The sequence below is a fragment of the Equus asinus genome, chromosome 9 (genome assembly GCF_041296235.1).
Source record: "Equus asinus isolate D_3611 breed Donkey chromosome 9, EquAss-T2T_v2, whole genome shotgun sequence".
Classification (NCBI taxonomy): Eukaryota; Metazoa; Chordata; class Mammalia; order Perissodactyla; family Equidae; genus Equus; species Equus asinus.
Window position 1 is genome coordinate 23,669,530 of NC_091798.1, and position 17,191 is coordinate 23,686,720.

At 43.8% G+C, this 17,191-nt stretch overlaps 1 long non-coding RNA gene across 1 annotated transcript in view; it reads right to left on the bottom strand.

Annotated features, from left to right (window-relative positions):
• Positions 1-7,506: 7,506 nt before the first annotated feature.
• The window catches only part of LOC139046144 (uncharacterized), a 211,528-nt gene continuing 201,843 nt past the window's right edge, over positions 7,507-17,191 (bottom strand). Inside the window, exons 5-6 of the long non-coding RNA XR_011505744.1 lie at positions 15,083-15,130; positions 7,507-7,650 (exon numbers count right to left, since the gene is read on the bottom strand). This is a non-coding gene — a long non-coding RNA (uncharacterized lncRNA). The remainder of the gene's footprint in view (positions 7,651-15,082; positions 15,131-17,191) is intronic.

The following is a 17,191-nucleotide window of genomic DNA, read 5'->3' on the forward strand; positions in this document are numbered from 1 at the left end:
ATGACTTCTGCAAACTCCTGCCCTTCCTTCTCTGCTGTGCACCTAAGCCTGCTGCCATGATTGGGTCCCAGTACCTCCCGACTTTGGTAACTTGGTGGAAGAACTGAGGTGAGCAGAGAAGGGTGGCATTATGTGCCATGTGGTCTTCCACCATCTTGGTGGCCCTCCACCTCTGGGCTCTCCAAGAGGTGATCCATCTCACAGTGTGCATTCCTCTGTGAAGTATAAGCCCGCCCTGCTTTTCTCACAGCGAGTACATCCCACAGACCAATCTTCCTTCCCTGGTATCCTGGAAGTTTGGGGAATAAAGTTTTCTCCATCCTTTTATTCAAATAACTATAATATTCATGGGAAAGTGATGGAAGATGTAAGAGTGTGCCTGGTTCCAGGTCAGCAATTAATAAATATATTGGATGAACAAATTTGCTGAAGGAGAGGGTTGGAAAAGGACTATGGGTGTTGAGGGGAGGGAAAGTTCTCATAAAGAATTCAAAGCAGGAAGGTTTTTCTGCAAAACATGTAGTGGCACACGAGCAGGTAATGTCTCCTGTTACCCAGCCCTTTCTGACCCTCGTCTACCTATGCTTCTCCTGTTTTCTCGTTTGGGGTTTCTGCTCAGCTCTTCATGAAATCCCAGGAGATGAAGGGATCTTGAAGTTCTGAACACAAGACTCAGGAGCCACAAAATCCTAGAGGGTCCAAGCAGGAAGACATTTCGGAGCTTATCTACCCCAATTCCTTTGGCTCATAAAGGAGTAAACAGACCTTTCCAAGGTCATGCAGCATGTTAAAGGGCCATAATGAACTCACCACTTTTTCTTCTATAGCAAAGAAATCCAGACCTCTGATGTGTTTTATTTGGCCTGTAGTGGGTTTTTTTCCTCTTAATTGGAATGAATGATCAATATTTTAAAATCAGGAAGCTTCACATAACAATCCAGAAAAAAATCAACAGTCTGCCAACACTGGGCTCACATTCCTGACCAGCAGCAATGGCTGGAGTTGGGTGGCTACGGTCCCCTGTTAGCACAGTCCCCTTCACTCCCAGTTGCCTCACACCCAGAGGGGTTCACTCATCTCCATCACAGTCACTGCCCCTATAGGCCTTTGAACCGGCAAGCCCTGCTCTACAGCAAGCTTCCTGCCCCAGTCAAGAAAAAAACATTTAATGTGACTAGCTTCAAGCAGCTCTATATGTGTTGGGCTTCTAGAGGAACCAAGAAATTCAGTAATTGCTCTCACTGCCCCCCAAAAATAATAATAATTGTAATAAATTGCAGGCAAATAAGCAAACAAAAAAGCCTTTCCCATTGTCTGGTACTGCCTGGAATTCCACTGCAGCTTTGGGTAAGTGCTGTGGTCCTCTAACATCTTGGATTTGGAAGAAAAGTGATAAAGACAGACGTGGCCCCTAGTACACCTCTTCACCTACTTTAATATTTTGGCCGAGGGCAGCCCTTGACTTAAGAGCCCTCAGACCCTCTGCGTGTGCACACGCACACACATACCACACAGCACAATACTTGGTCCCCTCTCTCATTTTCTCTCTTCCACTCTCAAAATCAGCCACATACCCAACTTTCTCAAAATATGATTCAATCAACAAAACAAAAATTTTCCCTTAAAAAATAAGAAAAGAGGGCCAGCCCTGGTGGCCTAGTGGTTAAGTTCAGCTTGCTTCGCTTTGGCGGCCCTGGTTTGGTTCTTGGGTGTGTACCTACCCTGCCCTGTTAGCAGCCATGCTGTGCTGACAGCCCACATACTAAAAAATAGAGGAAGATTGGCATGGATGTTAGCTCAGGGAAAATCTTCCTCAGGAAACAAAAAAAAAAGACATAAAAGAGAAGAATTTTCATAAAATGAAAACATAAAGCAAATATACCTTTTTGAAGATGAAAATGTGATGGTTTCCTTTAGAGAATCAGAGAGTGTGAACCAAAGGAACAGACCCCAAGAGCACTGGATACTGCATTGTGCTTATGTGAGTGTGTGGACGTTGAGAGGCAGAAGGTATATGAACACAAGGCAGAAAGAAAGGAAGAAAAACTGTCACTTTAGCAAGGATTACTTTATTGTAATATCAAGCTAATAGTCAAGTAGGTACCAAAATACGATGTCCAAAATATTAACAAGTATTCTTCCTTTCTCTTGTTCCCATTGTGAGTCCCAGGAAAGGGAGAGAAAATGTCATGAAGCATATTTCTTTTTAAACGGCATGTAGCTGGCCTCGATGTGGATCCTGTTTTCTGGCATCATTTTAATTAGGAAAGGCGAGAAAGCTTCCAGTGTTCCCCCCATTGCCCTTCCCTGAGTCTAAGTGAGGGTTTCACAGAGAACTGGCAACCAACACAGTTTTGACAGAGTGAACTTCTTCCTCTCACAAGCATTCCTCCAATCCCCAGATAATACCCCTCATTCCTCCCACATTAACTAACACACACAAATTTCTTCCTCCCGCCCTCCCCCAGCCCACACTTCTCTCCAAAACGTATAACATAATTGTGAAGGCTAATTATCAAATAATGCTTAAGCCTTTGGGAGCAAGATAGGGGGTTCTAGAAATGTTTTAAAAAGTCCCCAGGCTGCAATAGAAACGTGATTAACTGAAACAAAAATGCCTGGTGAAAAGTTTCAAAACCAAAGTCAGTTAAAAATTTATATATATATATATATATATACACACACACACACACACACACATACACATGTATTACACACATATATATGTAATATTGTAATATGTAATATATATTGTATCATATATATAGTATCTGTGTATGTATATATGTATGCAAACAAAAATGCGTGTGTATATATGTGTATATGTTGTATCAGTTTTTTAATAGGTCACAGAGACTCTCTGACATTCTAGGGCAAGTCTCCTAAAGAGAGAAATAATTTGAAGTTGATCCATCCTTTTCCTGATCCTGGGATATCCACCGTGGATTTCTACCCACCCCCACCCTCCCCTGGGAGCAGACCCCTCAGCTGGCTCTGCAGGGAGGAAGGAGGAGCCTGCCTCTAGGAAGAAGGAAGGGGAGAGAAATTCTGGGCAATATAATTCTCTTCCTGGCCTGAACATGAGCAGATAGGGCCTGACAGATGTAGTCTTTATCATGGAATAAAACAGGCTCACAGCGGTGTGCTGCACACATGAATGTCACATTTTATGAATTGCCATATTGCCGCACTACACGCTGCAGTCAGCAGAGCTGGGTAGACCAGGAGGTTGAGAGACAACAACTGGGCCTCCTGCCTCCTGTGCCCCCTCCTCTCCAGGCACAGGCATTGGTTTTCTGTCTGCATCCTCAGAGAGGAAGAAACAGCGGCTGTGGATGCACCTGTGTGGGGGCCAAGTCCTCAGCTGTGATGCATGGAGAGGTTAAAAATAGCAACCAGGCTGGTCCAATTTCAACTGTCCTGGGACCTTGAGCAGTTACAGAGCAGAAGGGGCTGGGGTGGAGGGAGAGGAAGGATTCAGAGAAAGCATGCTTCATAACTATGCATGGCCTATCATGCAAAGAGCTGCAGGGCAGAAAGAAGACTCCTCATGCCTCCTTCAGTAGAAACCAAGCCCAGGATGCTGATTCTGTGCACAACAAGCCCTCTGGCAGGAAGGAGAGCCCATCCAGGAACCCTGGGCCAGGAAAGCAAGGAAGGTCCATTCTGAGAGTCAGTCCACAGAAGAGCATTCCGTGAGGATCAGTTCTTGACTCAGTACTGTGGAGGAGAGGGTATCCGTGATCTCTAGGGACTCATTTTCACATTGAAGAGGAAGTCCCACTGATTGTCTTTACCTCAAGCCCCACTGAGACTTCTTGCCTCACTCAAGAGACTCAGGCATGAATGGGGGTTCTGAGCAGGAAACAATCAGAATCTTTTGGGGCTCTCCACACCCCAAATTGCTGGACTAGGCCTGAGTCAGCTATAGTTGAAACTAATGACACCTCTTCATTTGCTCTTTCCTATGCTGTGACACCATGCCGTCGAAATTAGATAGGGTGTGATATGGTATCCCAGAATCCTCGCAGCCATGCAAGAATCATGGTGCATCTTCCCAGATCAATTTTTTTTTTTTTTTTTGATGCAGGAAAGTAGGATAGGGAGATTATTATTCTTATTAGGAAGCAAGCATAAATGTAAACTAGAAAATGCAAATGTTAATCTTCAAAGAAATTGTAGGCTTCCAGGAGACTATTTTGAACTTTAGCCCTATCACCAACCTGGAAATGAGTTTACTTCTCTCTGTTATTAGGGATACTTTGGTGCCAAAATCTTATGCATATAGTAGGCCACATAGCGGTCCCTCAAAGATATCCATGTCCTAATCCCCAGAATTTGTAAATTTGACCTTATGTGGCAAAAGGGACTTCGCAGTTGCGATTAAGTGAAAGATCTTGAGATGGGGAGATTATCCTGGATTATCTACATGTGACCACAAGTGTCCTTATAAGAGGAATGCAGAGGGAGATTTGGCTACAAAGAAGAGAAGGTAATGGGACGATGGAGGCAGAGATTGGAGAGATGTGTTTTGAAGATGAAAGAAAGGGCCACAAGCAAAGACATACAGACAGCCACTAGGAGCTGAAAAGAGCAAGGAAGGCATTCTGCCCCCAGCGCCTCCGAAGGAGGCCTGCTAACCCTTTACTTTAACCCATCTTGATTTTTAACCCCTTGCAAACTTCTGACCTCCAGGACGGTAAGAGGATAAATCTGTATCATTTTAAGCCACTAAATTTGTGGTAATTCATTACAGCAGCATCTGGAAACTAATATACCTCAGAAACAAAAGTCCAGGTCATGTGGATCAGCAACTTCACACTATTATAATGGATGATTTTGCTCTGAACCACACAGAACACAGGATGTTGGGGGATAATTGCTTTATCCTTTCTCCTTTAAAAATCATTCTGTTAAGCTAAAAAACAGGTTTTTCTCAGACTGGTTTCCATGCATTTACTCATATCATTCCCCCTGCCTCAAGAGCCATCCTCACCCTTACTCCTTTAAGTTCTGTGGTGAACAAATAAATGAAATCTCCCTAAATTCATATGCTTGATGAAGGTAAAGTTTTCTGTTTCTAATAGGCTTTAGTAATTGAAAAAGGCAAAGAAAAGATTTCTAATCCCAAAAAATGTAGGAGGTTCTTACCTCCAGTGCCAGTCTCAGATTTTTAGACTATATGATTTGATGGGCAGCAGAAACCTCAGGGTGCAAAACTGTCTATTGTACTGGCCTGCTGTTGTCCTATAAATGCATATTGGAGATTATAAGTCAATTTCTCCAGTGCCCACTAATAAAATGAAAATAATATTAAAAAACCACTGTAGTCATTACCCCAAATCATAAATCAGTTTTGAAATATACACACATTTGCCCAGACCTCTTATGTATTATCACAAAATCCAAACAATTGGAACTTACATTAAAAAGAGTTCTGGAAGATAGGCAAAGAGGATCCAATACACAACTAACAGGAGACCCTGAAGATGAAAGCAAGGGAACAGAAGAGTCTCAAGAGAACAAAGAAAATACCAAAACTATAATTCAAGAAAGTCTGCCTAATATAAAAAATGATTTGAACTATATGTTGACAGAACATATCATGTACCTAAGAATGTTGACCCAGAATGACCAAAACCAAGACATATTCTAGAAAAATTATTGTATTTAAAAGAAAAAGAAAAAAACTTGGATATCTAGGCAAAAGGAGCTTATAACTTACAAGAGAGATCAAATTAAATTATGCTCAGATTTTTTTTTTGACAGCAAAGCTTTTTGCCAGAAGAAATTAGGGTAATGTATTTAAGATATTCAAGGGAAGAAAATGTGAACTAAGGATGTTTTATCCAGGAAATCACGAACTGCTAATAATATGCGAAGACTCAGAGAATATTATTCCCATGAGCCCTTCTTAAGGTGTCTACTAAAGAACAAGTTTCAGACAAGTATTGCTGGTGAATATTAGATATATCGTTACTTATAGATAAAAGACTAAATGAGGGTTAAAAGGTAGAGACTCTAGTATGCAACGGCTGTATGATTTAAAATGCAAATATACTACAACTATAAAAAATGAGGAGATGATTCACATATGCAAAAAAATGTTTTAGCTACTTTCAGTAATAATATCAGTGATAGTACAAGTTATTATTCTGAGAATGTTGTATATGAAAAGTAGAAAAAAGCAAATGCTAATTAGATATTCTAATTCTACCATCCCCCATGCCTTCAAGGATTTTCTGGTTAGAGAGGGGAGCTACTGAGGTAATACATAAGATGTTAAGTAAACACCCTGTAGATATGAATCCGGATTAGAAATATCAGTATGAAATCATGACGTATTTGCTTATTCCAGCTCTTTCCCCTGAAAGAACTTAGAAACAAAAGGCAACCCAATAGCTGTGAGCATCTCTAGCACTCAGATTTGATCTTGAAATGACATATCCCATTGAACTAAACCAGGATTTCTTGGAGCAATGGCTAACTTTAGGTCTGAGGAAGGATCCATCCATGAGGAGTTTGGAGCATGCCAGCAGTTAGAAGGAAGTTGTCAAAAACTAACTAACATCATGTCAAAAGAACTCAGGAAGCACCTTGAAGAGTTCTCCACTGGCCAAAGATTTAAGCTTTGCAATAGACTGCAACTCATCAAATATACATAAATCCAAGAGCTCATGACATATATTTAAAATATAATAATTGGTCACCATCTGAGGAAACAATATTCCAATTGTTATCTTGAAAACTGGGTAAATAAAAGGAAATAATCAAACCCTACCCTACCTACCCTGTATGAACTGTACTCCTGTGTAACAAAATAGTAGATATGGGTAAGTGTCTCTTTATAAAAATACCCCAGGAGAAAAATAAATAAATAAATATATGAAATTAAAATATTACTATTTTCAACTCCCAATGAATTAATGAGGTAGACCTTGAGCATCTGCTTCGACTAATATCAAAAACAGTGTAAACCAGACACAAGATATAACATCACCAATAATCTTATTAAAGGGATTAAACCTGTATTAAATCAAGCCTCTTGATCCAGCTCCCAAATGGCAGGAAATACAGAAGACAGAGGAACACGCTGAACTGCACCATGAGTGAGCAGTCAGCAAATCTCACTGTAGGAAACCTGACAAGTCAAATGGCCCAGATTTGTCAACAGATAAATTGTAAGGAAAAGAAAGAGGTAGAGGGGGAAACCACAGATTAAAAGAGACCTAAAAAGCCTAACAAGTTAAAAAACATATGGACAAGACTAAACTATAGGTTTTAGAGATGCACACTTAAGTGATAAAACTATAAATAAATGCAAGGAAGTAATTACTACAAAAGTCAGGATAGTGGTTACTTTTGGAGGTAGGGAGAGATTGTGTTGGGATGAGGCACATGGAGGGGTGACGGGGGTGCCTGGGAATTCTTTCTCGATTTGGGTGGTAGTTATAAGGGTATTCACTGCATAATAATTCACTAAGCTTCAGAGTAGTTTGTTTTTCTGTATCTGTGTTTAATTTTACAATAAAAATATTTTTTTTAGAAAAAGCGTTAACTGCAATGGTTACTTGCGTTCTTCATCTCTGGGTTACCTATTTGGTCTTGATGAATAAGAAGCTCTCCCCAAGGCAAGGGTTCCTTTGATTTCTGAAGGAGAAATAATATTATGAGACATAATAACTCGTGTCCACCATGATCATTGAATTAAACACACAGTAGAGCCCATTAAACTCTTGTTGCATGAATCTATGAATCAGTGAGACGATAGATAATGCAAACACTCCATACTCTAAGTCATTCTAAATACTTATACTAGATGCCTCTCCCTGGCTAGAAAAATCTCTCGATTACCTGTAGGAAAGGCCCATGCTCCTCAGTTTCACATTCCACCCTCTTTTCCAGAAACCAGTCCCGACCAACCTTTCCAATCTTATCACCATTACTTTCTCAAATGCTCCATTCCAGCCAAACAGATCTACTCCTATTTTCCTCATTTCCCCTACCCCCATGCCTTATCTGGTAGCTTTTCTCTTTCTTTCTACTCACCTAAACTCTACTCATCCTTTAAGACCTGGCTCTATTCCCATTTCTTCTCTAAAGCCAGTCCTTATTACTCTGCCCCATTGCACTTTCCCTTTCCTTTGAACTTCAATAATGCCTATTATCACTACCGGACACTCAGTCCTTGCTTACAATGATATTGTGAGAGAACTTTTTATCTTTATTTGTTGTGGGTCTGTAAATATACTCTATATTTCTTAAGTCTGGAACTGTGACTGACACTTTTTAAAAATTATCACAGAGGGGCTGGCCCTGTGGCCGAGTGGTTAAGTTTGTGCACTCCGCTGCAGACGGCCCAGTGTTTCGTTGGTTCGAATCCTGGGTGCGGATATGGCACTGCTCATCAAACCACGCTGAGGCAGCATCCCACATGCCACAACTAGAAGGACCCACAACGAAGACTATACAACTATGTACTGGGGGGCTTTGGGGAGAAAAAGGAAAAGAATAAAATCTTTAAAGAAAATTATTATAGAAACCCTACTACCACATTTTGTGCATAAGAGGCTCCCAATCAATATTTGTCAATTGGCTAGTTAGGTGGGTGGTTGGACGAATGGATGGATAAATAGACGAATGGATTAAATTATCATATTTTTTAGAGCATTCAGTGGGTACTGACAGACATATAAGTTTATATTCAATGGGGCAGAATTATGGGGGTCTATTTTTTTTTTGAGGAAGATTAGCCCTCAGCTAACTACTGCCAATCCTCCTCTTTTTGCTGAGGAAGATTGGCCCTGAGCTAACATCTATGCCCATCTTCCTCTACTTTATATGTCGGATGCCTACCACAGCATGGCTTGACGAGCGGTGCCATGTCCGCACCAGGGATCTGAACCAGCGAATCCCGGGCCACTGAAGCAGAACATGCGAACTTAACCGCTGTGCCATTGGGCCAGCCCCTGTGGGGGTCTATTTGACCCTGGTACAGTCACTACAAGGGAGTCTCTTGTTAACTCTTGGTAGTTACAGACGTTGAGTATCTGGAAATTGAGATGCTGAAATGAAAAAAGAGGACACTGAGAGTGAATGGAAGAAACTACTGACAATTGTTTTTGTTTGCGATGTCGTGGACAAAACTTCACAGCTTTGTCCACGTCTGGATCTACCTATGGCAGGTCACACACTTAAATACTGAAACTTCAAGCAAAAATTTCAAGAGTCCCCCTCCATATACTCAAAAACATTTTCTGTACACAATCACTTATGGCAAGTTCAGGGGTGGGCAGGACAATGGACTGGGTTGCGTGAGAGCTTTTTTTGGCCTAAAATCTATGTATGAGCAATTACCATGAAAAATTAGAGGCCCAATCCTTCAGTTATAAAGGTGACATCTGCATAAAGAAGAAAAAGTAAGGTCCCTGATATGTGTCAGCTGTCCCAGGGAGCTCTGAGCTGAAAGAAATCCCTGTCCTGGTCAGAATGCCAGGCCAGCTGAGTGGCACAGTGCCCAGGGCCTCCTCCTTCTGGTTCCCTCCGTCCAGCTAACCATGGGCCTGCCCTCCTTTTGAAGGAATGGCTCCAGGGAGAAATCTTCAAGGACCGACAGATTGGAAAGGATAAATGAATTCGAGTCTGTATGCTGAGATGTCAGCAAACACAAATAAACAGAATTAGATGTGGAAAGAATGGGAACCTCCAGAGCCAACAAACTTTTCTTCACTCATGCTCAGGCATTTTCCATCCAAAAAAGCCAAGAAAGAAGAAAAAGGCTCTAACATGGATTGGATGGCTCCTGTGCCAGGAGAACTGTTCTAGCTGCTTTCATACGTTTAATTTTATTTAATCCTCCCTCTCAATTTGCAAGGAAAGGGTTATCTTCCCTGTTTTACTGATGATGCAAACCAAGATTCCAAAAAATTGAGAGGCTTGGCCAAGGCCACACACCTATTAAGTATCAAAACCAGGATTCAAACCTATGTTTATTTTCCTCCAAAGTCCTTCCCACTGCACCATGAGTGGAAGCAGAATCATAGCATGTTTTAGCTGAAGGATGACCTCACCACTATCCCCATTTCACAGATGAAGCAACTGAGGCCAGAAAGGAGAAGCAACTTGCCCAAGGTCACACAATCAGCTCATGACAGGTCCTCAGCTGTAGCCCAGGCCTCCTAATTCCAGGTAGGAATTCTCATCACTTGTATCCACGAGGGTCCTACAAGAATGGCATCCTCAAATAGGGGCATTAGTGAAGAGCTTGCGGAAGGGACTGTTAAATGCAAGGGCACATTTAAAGTAGCCGAAAAAGGACGGTCAAGCATTCCAGGTACAACAGCTGCATGGGGGCATGATCATCTCCGTGCTTGAAAGGACAAGGTCAGGGCCCTGAACCCAGAGGGAGCTGTAGCTGAGGCTGAAGCTGTAGCTGTAGGAGAGCTCTGAACTTTGGTAGAGAAAGCCACTGCCAGGTTGCAGCCTGGCAGGGAGGGAATCCAGGCAATAATCCCCTGCCCTCGTCCTCTCTCCCAGCCTACTGGTCTCCTACTGGTGCCTCTCATTAGCTGGACCCTACAGAAAGCCAGAAGCTGAGGGATTCCCAGGATGCAGCTTCCAGAGATCAGGGCAGGATGGAGAAGGGAGGAGAATGGACCTGGAAGGGCAAATGAAGTCTTTTGAGCACACTGCTACACAGGGATGCATCTCTGAACCTCAGTCCTTGGGAAGGGTCCTGCCTCAGCAGGTCATAGACAACAAAAGTCTCCTATCCTAATCAATGTGGGGCCATGAAGGCCTGGCATGGGGAAATAAAGGGCAGCTAGCAGCACAGAGCTGGATTTCTCACTGCCCATGGCAGGAGTTTTATCCTAATCTGGTCAACCTGTGATAACAGGGGACAGAAGCCCTGTGCTAATCACCTCGGGATCAAAGGCATTGCTTTGGGACTCTTCTGCTTTGGTACCCAGGTCAGTGCTGGTGTTCAAGCAGAGAGATGCTGGTGTTTCAGATGAGCTTTTGTGGGTATTTGAGAATTAAAAATGGGAGCAGGGGGCGAGGACTGTGTGTATGCGGACAGCATGTTTGCTGTTTACCAGTTCTTGGAAGTCGATGCCACTTTTTAAATAAAGATAACCCCTAAATGAAGGCAAATTGCTCTTATCTATGCCGTTAGCACACGCAACCTTGCTTTGATCCTACATCTCTCTCTCCACACACACACACACACACACACACGCACGCACGCACGCACGCACGCGGCCCCTTTAGGTCTCTCAGGTCCATCCCAGCCTTTCATCACCGCCTGAAGTTTCAACCTCAACTTCCACTGAGCCCCTCTCCTCACCCTGACTTGGTCATATTTCCTATTTAGTTTAAATCAACAGTCTGATTTTATCAACAGTAATGCTTTATGGAGGTTTATTTCTTCAATCAGACTGTGCTCCTCTTTGCTATAAAGTTAATTTTATGTTCTTTGTTCACTTTCCTAATCTGCAAATTACATCCTCCTGTTCCCTGATTACTTACTATTGGAAAAACAGCCTCTTTTTGCTTCCAGTTTGAATATTCTCTGCCTTATCTTGATGACCCTAATCTCTCTCCCCTGACTGGCCTCTCAAGGCAGCGGTAAGGACCTGGCGGGGCGCATCCTGGCCGCCAGCAAACCCGCGGGGCTGCTGCGCGCCAGCCAGGCCCCCGTGCCTTGCTCCTCCGTCGGCCTTTCCCCGACTCCCCCCCAATCGTTTTTCTCAAACATGGTGTGGGAAGAGGTTCAGTTGCAGGGGGAGGATTACAAATTCTGGGATCCACTCCATGCTCTCAGAAAGCCCTAGTGGGAAGACGGAGAACTTCCGACACTCAGAGAAACAAGGACAAATGCTTCGGAGGCTGACATTCGGCTGATATCGCATGAAAAATGACCTGACTCTTTTGTTGGAAGCGCCTGGAGGGGGAGGGGCTGCAAAAGGAAGAGAGATCACTTGGAATGGTGAAGGGAAAAATAGAATCAGTTCTTACATGATCAGGATTTTTAAAGAGGTGAGGAAGAGATGACCCACCTGTCAGAAATGTCAAAGGGAATTAAGAGTCTTTGTAACTGCATTGAGAGAGGGGAGGAAGGGAAATGAGGAAGGAAGAAGAAATTGACAAAAAAATTTTTAAAAACACAGAGTTGGAAGGGATCTTAGCAAACCTCGTGCTTTAGGAATAAGAACATTGGGGTTCCAAGACCAGACCCTAAGTTCTAATGACAGCAAAAGAGTGACAATATTGTTGATAACAAGAACGGCCAGTGATATTTGCTTACTGTTATTTACCAAACCAATTCATCCTCTTACTGTTGTTTAGCACAAGCCATGTTCATTTCCATCTCCGATTGCTCTAATTTTCTGGGCAGCATTGCAATCTGTTCAAAACCCCTCCAGGCTTCTCAATTGCCGGGGCAGATTCTTCTGATACCCCAGACCAGGTCAGAGGTCGGGTACCTCTTTGTGTAAAGAGCCAGATAGTGAATATTTTAGGCTTTGCAGACCACATATAGTTTCTGTCGCCTGTTCTTCTTTGGTTTTTACAATCTTTTAAAAACATAAAATATCATTCTTAGCTTGAGAGCTTCCTCCGATCCCTGTTCTAGGCTCCCAAGCCCTGGAGTCATGTTTAATACGTCCCTCTTCCACCACCGGTCCATCCAATCATAAAGTTCTTTGGGTTTGAGCTGCCTCTCAAAATACCCTTTAAATTTTTTTCACCTCCCTCCCCACTATTTCATGCATGCTCTGGTCACCAAAATGGTCACCCCTACTCCCCCGACGTCACTGCTGAATCTATCTTTGCAAACAACGATTTGCACAGATCATTCCCTTGCTAAAATACCTCCAAATCGAAGCCCCTCACTTTGCCTTCAAGAACTGATCCCCCCAAACACACAAAAGTCACATGCATAGACACACACAGTTATCTGGTCTTCAGTAATAACACAAAGAAGGACAGCTAACATTTAGTGAGCATTAAAATGAGCTAGCCACTCCACTAGACACATGGATCATCTCATTTAAGCCTCATTGGGACCCTATGAGATAGGTGTTATTATGAGTGCAATTTTACAGATGAGTAGCTAAGGTTCAGAGAGACTAAGGAAGATATGATAGTTTACACAGTAAAATGGTAAAACTAGGAACCGAATTGTGGACACCAGACTCCAGGGGCACTTCCCTTAATCTCCATCCAGCACTGCCTTTAACACATCTCCTCCTCCACCCTCCTAGAGCCTCTGCCCCTGTCCCACCAAGAAACACCCTCAAAAAGACCACTGATTCAAGACACGGCAAGCAGGTCATCCTGCAAGATACATATCTCAACTTGTGGCCCACGAAGGGAAGCAACTGCCCTGGAGGAGAGGCTGGTGCCTCTGAACTTAGAGCAACAGAAATCAAGCAGGGGTGACCCTCGGTGCGGACAGCAGGTTCCATGTGATGTCCCCAACAGCAGGCTGCCAGCCAACAAGTGGGCAGCTCAGAGCAGTTGCGTTTCAAAGCAGCAGACTAGGGCAGGCTACTAATGTGTGGACCCAACCACTCCACAATTTGCTTAAAAGCCACACTGTGTTTCCTGGACGATGGCCGCAGGCCAAAACACACACATTCCAGTTTTTACGACTGTAAGGTAAGCATTCTTTTAATGGTTCTTTCTCTGTTCCCTCACTCTCGCTTGTGTTGTATTTTGCTTGTTCCATCTCCCTGCTTTTTTCCCCTTTCTTAGCCCGGCTCTCCTCTCTGCCTCGCTTGCTTCCATGCTCCTGCTTCAAAGCTCCCTTGCCACTATCTCCTGCCTCGCTTTTCTGCAACTTCTCCATCACAGTGGTTTTCCCCTCCTTTCAGGCCCTTGGTCAGGTTTTCTCTAATTACTAGACTTCCTCTCCCTCTGTTTTCCTGTTTGCCTGGCAGAGCCTCCTTCCCCTGCCTTTTAAGTTTCCTGGCTTTAGCACAGACTTGAAAGCTCCACTCCAGCTTCCTCCTCTTCCCATTTCCCCCGTTGGTCCATCCTCTCTCCTCCACCACGGCTCCTCTCCGCGGCCCTTCCCTTTCTTTCTGGACACCTGGTCCCATGTATCCCTCTTGCCCTTCCCCAACCCCTTCACCTTTCACCTCTGGTCTTTGTTCCCTTGTCTCCTGTCTTTCCTCAGCCCTCCTCTCCCTCCCCTTGGAGCCCCTCCTGGTTTCCATCCCCCCTTTATCTTTGTTTTCCTTCCTTCTGGCTGCTGATAGAGTGGGAGTACTTGCAGGCTGCGTCCCTGATTTCGCATGCAGACTGGGAGCCAGCACGTCAGTCTAACACTAACATTGCCCCGGGGAAAGGGAGTCTCAGTCCCTCCATGCAGTTTGCCCCTGCAGTTTGGAGCTGAGATAGAAGGCTTCAGAGTAAAGCCACAGGAGTGCAAGGCTCCAGCTTGGCAGGCAGTATGGAGAAAGGACTGACTGCTTCTTTTTCCCACTGATCTTGTTTAAGCCCAGGCCAAAGATCAAGGCTGGGACATGTCATTTGTAAATTGCAGCCTTGGGGTGGGACCTGCCCCTTCTTCCCAATACACACACACACACACACACACACACACATGAGCGCACACATGCATGCACACGCAAACACGTATTTCTTATTCACTTTTGTTCAGAGCAAAAGGCCCTGTGACTTTTCAGATGTAATGTATAAAACACCCACACTGCAAAATAAAATCTATAAAAAGAACCAGAACCACCACAAAAGGAGACATTGCTGCTGGGGAAAGGGCTGTCTTCCATCCCTTCTACTTCTTGCTCGTCAATTCTTTTCAACTTCAGTTGTTCCTATTTCCTTGACGGAGCCCGTTAGAGCAGAGCTGGCTCTTTCCTTAGAGGACAGCGCCATCTAGCAGGTGAAATGTCAAACCCTTAGCTAGGAGCCAACAAGAAAACCAACCTCCCAGGTTCCTGGCTTCCAGGCTCCCAACTTCTCTTCTTCACTCCCTCAGCCAGTCAAACCCCAGCTTGCCTGAAATAGCGATTTAACCCTTTGGCCTCGTTGGAGATCTCAGTCCATTTCCACTCACCTCGGTTTCTCCAGTGCCTGATTTAGTTTCAGTTTGTGGCCTTAGTTCCTAGAAAAGGCAAGAAAGTTCTAGGTGAGGCAAAAGGCTCTGCCTGATGCTAGTGAGCTCCAGGTGACTTTTCCAAAGCAAACAAAACATCTTCAGGCTATCCACGGAGCTGCCCAGGCCCCCAGAATCTGTGGCAATATCTGCTGCTCTTTCCTTTTTCTATCATTTCTTCCTCCTTCCTTCCTTTCATATTTATTGAGTGCCTGCTGCGTACCTGGCACTATGCTAAGTTGATTAAGAGACACTCCTCTCTTAAGGGTCCCCCAGCCCAACAGACTCGAACGTTAGACTCTTGGGCTTGCAAAACATCTGATCTGGGATGGGGTTTTAGTCATTGTAGCTATGCTCAGGGTCCAGGGGATGGAGGAGAGAAGACAGGCCCAAGAGCCTCACTTCTACCTCTATCAGAACAGTTTCATGTTTATCTAGGTTTTATTTCTTAAGTTTTTGCTTATGATTTTGTTTGAATAAAGAATTTTGAAGCTTAAGAAGGAGTTTGAGAACATTTGCTCCGATCTAAATGTCTCACTCTACGGATGAGGACACGGGGTCCAGGAAAATTCAAGGACTCACCCAAGCCCAAAGAATTAGGGCAATAGGTCTCCAGGTTCTACATACCTAGCTTCTTGCAATAAAACCCCAACTTCACCAGGTCTTCAAGGTCAGCCTTCTACGGTGGCAATGAGGGCAAAGTGAACACTCTGATTATTTCGTATTTTTGTTTGCTTCTCTCCTGCCAGACTCCGTGTAGGCAAAGGATGGAGTGTGAGTTTTATAGGGCTGCCATTATAAAATATCACACACTGGGTGACTTCAACAACAGAAATTTATTTTTCTCCTAGTTCTGGAGGTGAAGTCCAAGATCAAGGTATTGGCAGGGTAACTATCTCTGAAGGCCATGAGGGAAGGATCTGTTCTAGCTCTCTCCCCTTGGCTTACGGATGACCATCTTCTCCCTGCATCTTCATGTTATCTTCCCCCTGTACGAGCTTCTGTCCGAGTTTCCTCTTCTTATAAGGACTCCAATTGTATTAGATTAGGGCCCATTCTAATGACCTCATTTTTATTTAACCACCTCTGTAAAGACCCTATCTCCAAATATGGTCACATTCTGAGGTGCTGGGGGTTCAGACTTCAACATGAATTTTTTTTGGAGGGTCACAACTCAGCCCATGACAGATGGCAAAGTTTTTCTTTCCCTTACAAACCTTGATCAATTGGCAGTGACTGCCTAGACCCCCATGCCAAAATAGATGAGAACAAATCTAAGACCGAGTCCTCACAGAGTCTACTTTGCCAGTGTAAGTTACTGGCCTTGGGAAGAAGCTACTGGGAGTGGGAAGTGGCAGTATGATTGTCACATGTCTGCCCTTGGTGACATAGGGCATATAGATACTACTCCTAGGAGCAAAGAACATATATCACCATGACATATCTTGACATACCAAAACATGCCAAAGCCACAGGTCTGAAAGAAGGTCCGTGGCAATCATGTAGTCCTCTCAAGCCTTTCATTTCAAAGATGAGGCAAACTGAGATCCAAGGAGCTTATGCCTTGCCTAACATCACTCAGCATCTTTGTGGAAGCATCAAGACTAGACCCAGACATCATGTCTCCTGATCTAGTGTCCTTTCCAAGAGCTCAGGTTGCCCCTAGTGACATCCAATAAAGACAGAAATGCCTATACTTCCCAGGCAGGATTCCCCAAGTCTCCCATTCCCTCAGACTCAAGAAGGAACCATATGAAGAGAACTAAGCTAAAAGTTCAAGTCCTGGGCCAACTCCATATTGCTTGGACCACTAGGTGTTAAAGGGATCTGAGGCTACATCTAGGCCTTTCCAGAGAGAACACTACCATCAATTAGTAATGTCTGCCATTGCTCTGCACACAGGATTGGGGAGTGGAAAGATGAATATGATCTATATGCTGGATTAGAAAACCTCTAAAGTCCCTTCCAGTCATAAGACTTTGTAATGCAAGCCTTGGGCAGGAGCCATGTGTTTCTTCCTTGAACGTAACTAGAAGGCTGGGTTAGGAGACATGCTGTAATGATCCTGAT